Genomic DNA, 9,365 nt, shown 5'->3' on the forward strand with positions numbered 1-9,365 from the left:
CACATTTTCAGCATGTCCCCAATGATGTATATCAACGCCTGTTTGCAGTTAGAGTGTCGATTTTATTATCATTTCGTTTAAGTCCTTGTATCTTGTAACAGGTCTTCCAGCTCTTCGCCTGACCTCTATGCTCCTGCAAGTGCTGCGTAGTACAGTGTAGAGGTGCCGCCAAAGTGAGAAAGACAGTCCACCACGATGTTGTCGATCCTGGAAATGTGTTGAATGACCGTGGTGAATTGGGTAACACACAGCAGTTGATTGAGTTGCCTCGACGAGCAGTTCAGATTATTTTCCCAGAAGGCGAATGTCAGCGGCATGTGGTTCGTAAATACTGTGAAGGCGTGAGCCTCGACGTGAGGACGAAAGTATTTGACAGCCTCATACACCGCCAGCAGTTCGCGGTCGTACGCGCCCCATCTCTTTTGTGAGGTGGTCAGCTTTTTAGAGAAGAAAGGTAGCGGCTGCCAGGCCTCATCAATGCGTCATTGAAGCACGCCACCTATCGCTGTCTGGCTCGCTTCTACAAAAACAACCAACAGTGCATTCGGCTGGGGATGTGCCAACAATGCCGCATCTGCTATCGCTTATTTTGTTTTCTCAAATGCCGCGATCGTGTCGTCCATCCAGGAAGTTGTCGAATTGCTCTTAGTCTTCGGACTCGCCAGCGCAGCTGTCAGCGGCTCTTGAACTTCAGCTGCATGTGGCAGATGCTGCCTATAAAAGTTCAGTATGCCTCTTGTAGCGTCGTAAGTCCTTGCATATGGCCGACCGGTGCAGCTGGCGGATAGCCTCTATTTTCTCTTCGTACATCCATAGTTGAAATGGAGGATAGTGGGACGTCAGCTGGTTTAAATTTACATTAAAAATGAAGAAATTCCTCCAGCTGTATTTAAGGTGTCGATTTTATTTTGGCAACTAGTTTCAACGTTGTAACAACGTCATCTTCAGGCCCATACACTTGTTGACGTCAATTTTCAAGGAATATAAAATCATGACTCTTTCATCCATTTACATCTATGAAAGTATATGCTTCCTGAAGTCTCACCCCCAGTTTTCTTCTTTAAACAGTGAGTTCCATGACTATACAACACGACAGAGTAATGAATTTCACAGAGACGTGCATAAGAAAGCCCATTACAACAAGAGTGCAATACACCACCCAAAAATTCTCTATAGTGTTCTTCCCTTAAAAATAAAAAGGATTCAGCAGCTGAGCAGTTTTAAAAGTGAACTCAAAAGAATGTTAATCAGTAATAGTTTTTACAGTGTTAGTGAATATATGAATTCTTCAGAAAGATAGCGTGCCTTCACCTATCTTATAAGTTACTCATATACAAACTTGTGTCGTGGGGTAGACTCTTTTATGTACACACAAAAATTAATTAATCTGTCAATATAGAGTGTTATAATCATTGTTTCTTGTTGCTGTCCATTATACACAGAATGTATGTATCTTATTTGTGTCCTATATTGTTACAAATTTATATCATGTAAGCTATAATTGTTTTGCCCATATATTTAATTCAGATTGTTCACTGATAGTTTTTACGTAATATGTTGTTATTCATATTTTTTCTGTATGTAACATATGACAAATCCCATATCATTGTACATGATAAAACGGGTGCTCAATAAACAAACAAACAAACAAACAAACAGCGTGCAGCTGGTACTAGAAGCCAGTGGTGATACGAACGTAGTTAGTAACCACCTTCCACACGGAGCACGTCCGTATCTCACCACTGGCTTCTAGTACCAGCCGCACGTAGTTGACGTCAAAAAGTGTATGGGCCTGAAGATTACGTTGTTACAACATTGAAACTAGTAGCCAAAATAAAATCGACACCTTAAATACAGCTGGAGGAATTTCTTCATTTTTAATATAAGCCTCTATTTTGTCCGGCAATGGTTGCGAGCTAAGGGATAATGCGGTGGCGTAGGGAGTCAACTTGCGACTGTCCAAAGATACACTTCCCAATGTTTAGCATAATTCCGTAATTACTTAGTCATTGAAAAACCTCGACAACATGCTAGTGACGTTCTTCTGGCGAGGCTGAGAAGACCAAAACGTCGTCGAGGTGAGGGAAACAGAATGACAGGCCTCGCAGCACTGAATCGAAGAATCCTTGCCACGTTATCGCCGCATTTTGGAGACCGAAAGTCATAAATTTGCTTTCAAATCAGCCAAATGGTGTAATAATGGCTGTCTTCCGTATATCTTCGTTGGCCACCGGAATCTGTGTGTAGGCCTTGGCGCAATCTAATACACTATACACACAAGCGCCGCTCAACGCGTAGTTGAAGTCGCAGAGCAGAGGTATCGGGTACCTGTCAGGTATTGTGCTGACACTCAGTGCTATGTAATCCCCACAAGGCCGCCAGGCACCTCCCTTTTTGGGGACGAGGTGTAACATTGAAGATCAAGGGCTGTCAGACGGACGCATGATGCCCTCTTTGATCATGTTATCAAACTCGGCCTTGACTATCTGCAAACGGTCCGGCGCCAGTGGTAGTGGTCGGCAGATCGGTGGCCCCTCGTGCTGTGGCCTTCTCCACCAGACATCACGGCGCCTAGAGTATCAGCAACCAAACTGACAGCCTGCAGCTGCGGGTTGCCCGCTTCGCAGGCACACCGAAGCACTACACAACCGACAGGCAATATTGATGAACGGCCACAACAACAACAACAACAACAACAACAACACCACCACAGCAAAGACACCAGCGGCCACTACCGGCCCACTTAAACATAAGGAAGAGGTTGCTGCAAATCCTGGAACTATTTTCACACGTCAAATCATGTGATGGAAAATAGTTCCGAGGTACTCATCCGCCGAAGCGCTATAAAGGCCGGCGCTCGGCCGCACATCGGCAGTTCATCGACCGCCAGCAGATGTGGACAGCTGCCGCCCCGGCAGCCCGGCTTGGATTTTTTCGCTGATCTCTGGATTAGGCTTCGTATATCGGAGAAGTCTCTGGTGGAGACTAGTAGGAAATTATTTCAATTGTTTTCTATATTATTCTTGTATGTAGTTGTGATTCGAAGACGGATCACTGTTTTGTGTTGGTGTTATACTTGGAGAATTTGTTTGGGTTAATTGAACAGTCCAATAAGTTGTTCTCGGACTTTGATCGTTAGTTTCTTCTGCTTACGCAGACATATCACCTCGGTCGTCTTTATATAGTGCGCAGTGTTGTGCCTGACATCCTTCGGTATACCCAGTGGCTTTGTTAAGGCTGGAAAGTCCTTCAATAGCACAGCATACTCATCATCAGTGGCGGTAATCAGCTGGGCAGATTGGGTGGACGTCTGGCGCCAGAAACCTGCGGCCATCAGTCCGGTGGTCTGGTCTACAAGGCGTGTGTTGGTCATATCTGGTAAAAGGTTATAGTATGCTAAGAAATCCGCTCCTGTTATTGGCTCTGCTACATCCGCCACGGTGAAATGCGCGGCGGAGGCCAAGATCCAGCTCTATTCTGCGCAAGCCGGTCGTTGCAATAGGCGAGTTATTCGCGGCCGCCAGGCAGAACGGCATGCGTGGTCGGCACTGATGTAGCATCGTACGTGGGTAAATACATAAGTCGGAGACAGTATCAATCAAGTACTTACAGCCGGTGTGTCGATCGCTGATGAATAGGCGCTGTGTTGTTGGGCGGTGACCAGCACACGTCCTTCTGTCCATCAGGCGACGGCGCAGGCGAGTGGGACGCGGTCTTACTGCGAGAGTCTCCTGTATCTTGGCCGGCTGCGATCTCCACCGACGCTGCAACAGCGCTGATGTAGCGACCCGCAGCCGCCTACTGTGTGTATGTGTGTGTGTGTGTGTGTTTTAGTGCACGAGTGTCAAATTTTCGTGCGTGCGTCAGTAGTTCCATGCGCGCTGCCAGAGCAGCAGCAGCAGCACTCCGTCTTCAGGCCACAAGCGGCCCATCGGGACCATCCGACCGCCGTGTTATCCTCAGCTGAGGATGCGAATAGGATGGTCGTGTTGTCAGCACACCGCTCTCCTGGTCGTTATGATGGTTTTCTTCGACTCCTGCCGCTACTGTTCGGTTGAGTAGCTCTTCAATTGGCATCACGAGGCTGAGTGCACCCCGAAAAGTGGCAACAGTGCATGGTGGCCCGGATGGTCACCCATCCGAGTGCCGGCCACGCCCAACACGCGCTGCCAGAGGCGCTAGGTTTATTCGCGGGAATTGCAGATCATTTATTCCATCTACATCTACATCCATATTCCGCAAGCCACCTGACGGTGTGTGGCGGAGGGTACCTTGAGTACCTCCTTGGTTTTGATACCTTTTGTTTGTTAATTATTCTATGTTTTTTTTATCTCTGTTTCCATAGTGTGTGTTCCTCTCATATGTGTTTAGTAATGCTAGCAAGGAGGAGATCACTGACCTCGACTAGACTATTGCACATCACTAGAATCATGGGCTTTGTATTTAGCACCGCACACAAAAATAAAATTCCATCGTTTAGTTCAACCGAAAAAGAAACGGCATGGCAGAGTCGCAGGACCTAATTCATTTACAGTGCGGCCAAAGTGTTGGTGACCCTGTCGTGGGTCCAGCCTGGCTAGCTCGGTCGGTAGAGCATAAGACTCTTAACCTCAGGGTCCTTGTTCGGGCGCCACTAGACAGCACATCTAGTGAGCATTTTGGCGCGCAATGTAGCTGTTTTACTAACGGCATGGCAGAGTCGCAGGAGCTAATTCTTTTACACTGTGGCTAAAGTGGTGGTTCCCAACGTGGGGCTCGAACCCAGGACCCTGAGATTAAGAGTCTCATGCTCTACCGACTGAGCTAGCCGGGCTGGCGTCTGAACAGGGACCACTTTTACCAATTTTGGAAGCACTTCCGAAACTCATTTTTTGTTGTGGTGTTCAGTTCCTTCAGCGATTCTGTTTTTATCTTTTACTGGTGGCGAAACGACGTCCTATTCATGGTTCTCTTCAGTCTCGGGAGTAGAAAGAAGTCGCAGGTGACCATGTCCGTAACGTTTTTGCAAAAAAATCACGAACAAACATTGAGGTGTGAGTGGGAGCATTATCGTGATGCATTTTCCACGAGTGGCTTTGCCACAGTTCAGGTCGTTTTCTTCGGATTACTGCAAGCGGACGCCGCATAACTTCCAGGTATTATTCTTTATTCACCGTACGACCATAAGGCAGGAACTCATGAAAAACTATCCCACTACAATAGAAGAAAACAGTGAGAACCACTTTGACATGTGATCGAACTTGTCGATTTTTTTATTTTTTTTCGATCTTGGCTCGTATGGGCCTTGGTTTCGACATCATACCTATATAACCCAGGTTTCGACACCTGTTATAACCTTCTTTCTCAGTTCTACATCGTTGCCGACTTTATTCAGCAATTGCTGAGCGATGTCTACGCGGCGCCATTTTTGGTCGAAATTCAAATTTCGGAACAAACTTTGCGGCTACACGTTTCCCGTCGAAAACATCCTAAAAATTGTTTGGTGTGAGCCAAAGGATATGCCGAGATTATCAGCAATCTCTTTGATGGTGATTCGGCGAATTTCCAGAACCTTTTTCTTTACTTCTTCCTTACTATCATCATTGATTGATGTGCTAGGGCGGACGTCGCCTAACACGTCCTCTCGACCCTCTTTGAAACGTTTATTCCACTCATTGTCAGACACATAGTAGATTCGCCAAAAGCCACACTCAACGTTTCGAATGCGGTTCTGTGCTTCATTCCATTTTTCAAGCAAAATTTAATGCAAATTCTTTTATCCACCTTTTTCGAAAGTAAAAATTCACCGAGCACTCGAAAACATGTATAACTTTTTCGACTGTCAACAATAAGCTAAATATTCAAAACAGCTGAAAATGCAAACATGCGTCAGGAACAAGTGTGCCAACAAGACAAAAAAAAATTGAAAACCAGATTATAAATTCAACGAAATTAAAAAATTCCCGTTACTTTTTGTTCGCACCTCGTATACTCAAAGTGAATAGGTAATTACGGCGGTGCCCAAACGCCCCTAAAAACCACAGTATTCAGTGCGTACAACTGTTCCGCCGGAAAGAGAAAGTTTAATAATTCTGCGGCACGGTCCGGTGTGCGAGTTCGTCTTGCCGAAAGTACGTTGTATGGTGCGGCGTTTTTATACATTACTTCATTGTACATTAGATTAGATTAGATTAATACTAGTTCCATGGATCATGAATACGATATTTCGTAATGATGTGGAACGAGTCAAATTTTCCAATACATGACATAAGTAGGTTAATTTAACAACATACTTAAGTTAATATAACAACTTTTTTATTTTTTAAAATATTTTTTTGTTTTTTTTTTTCTTTTTTTTCTTAATTTATATCTAAAAATTCCTCTATGGACTTTAAAACTCTTTCATATCGTCGAGAAGAAATCAGTATGGACAATGGTAGGAAGAAAATTGTGGCATCCACCGGCAGTTTGTACCCTATGTACTCAAATATTTCTCCAAAGGAAAATCACACAAAATAGGTGAAAATACGCTTTGCCGAAAGGTAACATTCCATCATTGTGGGGGTGATTGAAAATCACGGGCATTCCTCAGAGAATCGTGAAGGTTCCATATGGTACATTTGAAGGGCAAGCCCATTACCTCCACGTTTCTGTCTATAATGCGCATGAAATTAAGTAGCCAAACAAGCAGAAAGAAGGTTCATCTCTTGCAAGAAGCCATATGCTCGAAAATTTCTGGTATCTCAACTGCAGGTTTTTCAGCGCTCATTTAACTTTAGGACTCTGTATCTCAATATGAACAAAAATGGACTTGTACCACTATTGAAATAATAAATTACGTGAATTTAAATTATCAAATTTTAGTGGGCTGCTGTGCAAGAGTAATGCTGGTGCGAACTGACAGTAATTCGCGCAGTTGGCTTAGCAGTGAAGAATGAAGGAATCTTGGGAGTAGTCACATTCCCTCCGGCGTTCACTGCGTGTCAGGTACTCTGCACATGTTGAGGAAGTAGTTCGTGTGTATAACTTTCTACATACACTAACAAATACACTTTCACAAACATTAGGCATCGAATTGTTTGTCCGTGTTCCAACTTGAATCTGCCACTACCTAACAAAAGTACTTGCTTCCCCACGCCTTTCATCATGAACTGTTCTATTAAGGTACGTCCACACAATGCCCCTTCCCTCGTGCTCAATCGCAGATGCACTGGAATAAAAGGGCATGCACAAAAATTTGTGGGAATAACGCATGTGCGCATGAACGTTCTAATGTCCGCACGTTGCCTCATTGCGCGAGCATCCTGCTATGGATTCCATTCTTTGCATGGGAGCTTGTGCTGCGTGCACAGTGATGAAAAGGTGACATCACTAAAAAACGCCAAAAGACTGTAGGTAAAGAAGTATCGAAATAACAGAGGCACGAGAAATGCGAATTGAGGACAACGTATTGTTTCAAATTTCGTGTCCACACGTCGCCTCATTGCGCAAGCAGCTTTTCTTTACATAGGACTTGTGCTGCGTTTATTGTGATGAAAAGGCGACACAACTAGAAAACGCCAAAGGACTGTAGGTAAAGAAGTATCGAAATAACAGAGGTACGAGAAATACAAAGTGAGGACAGTGTTTTGTTTTCAGATTTCAGAAGGAGGTTACAGGGAAATTTAAGATTTTCTGCTTGGAAAACTGCAGCTATAAGGCTAGAAATAACATTTCCTTAGTTAGTAACTGGCGACTTATGTACCAGTTTGAACTATTTGTTTCGGATTTAGAAACAAAGCATTTCAGTGATTATTCCTGAAACCGAGGAATACTTATGGGAGGTTCTTAGTCGTTATGTGAAAGTTAAATAACTTTCAGTTGATTACACAACTTTAATCACGAAAGGTTATGTAGGTTAACATCCAGGGACTAGACAAATCTGGGAATTTTATTGCTGCCAAAAACCACTAGAATGGAGGCTGTCTCTTCCCTTTTGTATTTTTGGCATCATCAATGCCTTTATTTGTGTTTCAATGATCAGCTACTTATATCCCACCATTTCTTTTCTTCAGATGTCAGGCTCCACAGTCGTGCTGCAAGTCACCATAGCATGAATATTCGTCCACAGTTTTCGTGTACACTTTTCGTAAATTTCCTGCTAATTCTTCTGTTTTCCTACTTCGTATCTTATGGTATCTTATTATCTACGGTAATATGACCGGAGACTTTTCCTGTAATACTTGACGCTTAGTGCATCGAATCTGAAATTTTTATTCAAATAATCTTCAGGAGTGGCATTCCATACTACTTTTGCTTGTAATCATCTATAAATTTAAGCTGCTTCCTTTGGAGTTAATAGACATCGTTGTTGTTGTTGTTGTGGTCTTCAGTCCCGAGACTGGTTTGATGCAGCTCTCCATGCTACCCTACCCTGTGCAAGCTTCTTCATCTCCCAGTACCTACTGCAACCTACATCCTTCTGAATCTGCTTAGTGTATTCATCTCTTGGTCTCCCTCTACGATTTTTACCCTCCACGCTGCCCTCCAATACTAAATTGGTGATCCCTTGATGCTCAGACCATGTCCTACCAACCGATCCCTTCTTCTTGTCAAGTAGTGCCACAAACTCCTCTTCTCCCCAATCCTATTCAATACATCCTCATTAGTTACGTGATCTACCCATCTAATCTTCAGCATTCTTCTGTAGCACCACATTTCGAAAGCTTCTATTCTCTTCTTTTCCAAACTATTTATCGCCCATGTTTCACTTCCATACATGGCTACACTCCATACAAATACTTTCAGAAATGACTTCCTGACACTTAAATCTATACTCGATGTTAACAAATTTCTCTTCTTCAGAAACGCATTCCTTGCCATTGCCAGCCTACATTTTATATCCTCGCTACTTCGACCATCATCAGTTATTTTGCTCCCCAAATAGCAAAACTCCTTTACTACTTTAAGTGTCTCATTTCCTAATCTAATTCCCTCAGCATCACCCGACTTAATTAGACTACATTCCATTATCCTTGTTTTGCTTTTGTTGATGTTCATCTTATATCCTCCTTTCAAGACACTGTCCATTCCGTTCAACTGCTCTTCCAAGTCCTTTGCTGTCTCTGACAGAATTACAATGTCATCGGCGAACCTCAAAGTTTTTATTTCTTCTCCATGGATTTTAATATCTACTCCAAATTTTTCTTTTGTTTCCTTTACTGATTGCTCAATATACAGATTGAATAACATGGGGGAGAGGTTACAACCCTGTCTTACTCCCTTCCCAACAACTGCTTCCCTTTCATGTCCCTCGACTCTTATAACTGCCATCTGGTTTCTGTACAAATTGTAAATAGCCTTTCGCTCCCTGTATTTTACCCCTGCCACCTTTAGAATTTGAAAGA

At 43.5% G+C, this 9,365-nt stretch overlaps 1 non-coding gene across 1 annotated transcript; it reads right to left on the reverse strand.

Annotated features, from left to right (window-relative positions):
* Nucleotides 1-4,740: 4,740 nt before the first annotated feature.
* Trnak-cuu lies at nucleotides 4,741-4,813 on the reverse strand. Its single transcript has one exon. It is a non-coding gene; the product is annotated as a tRNA-Lys (tRNA).
* Nucleotides 4,814-9,365: the final 4,552 nt, after the last annotated feature.

The sequence above is a fragment of the Schistocerca americana genome, chromosome 6, assembly GCF_021461395.2.
Source record: "Schistocerca americana isolate TAMUIC-IGC-003095 chromosome 6, iqSchAmer2.1, whole genome shotgun sequence".
Taxonomy (NCBI): Eukaryota; Metazoa; Arthropoda; class Insecta; order Orthoptera; family Acrididae; genus Schistocerca; species Schistocerca americana.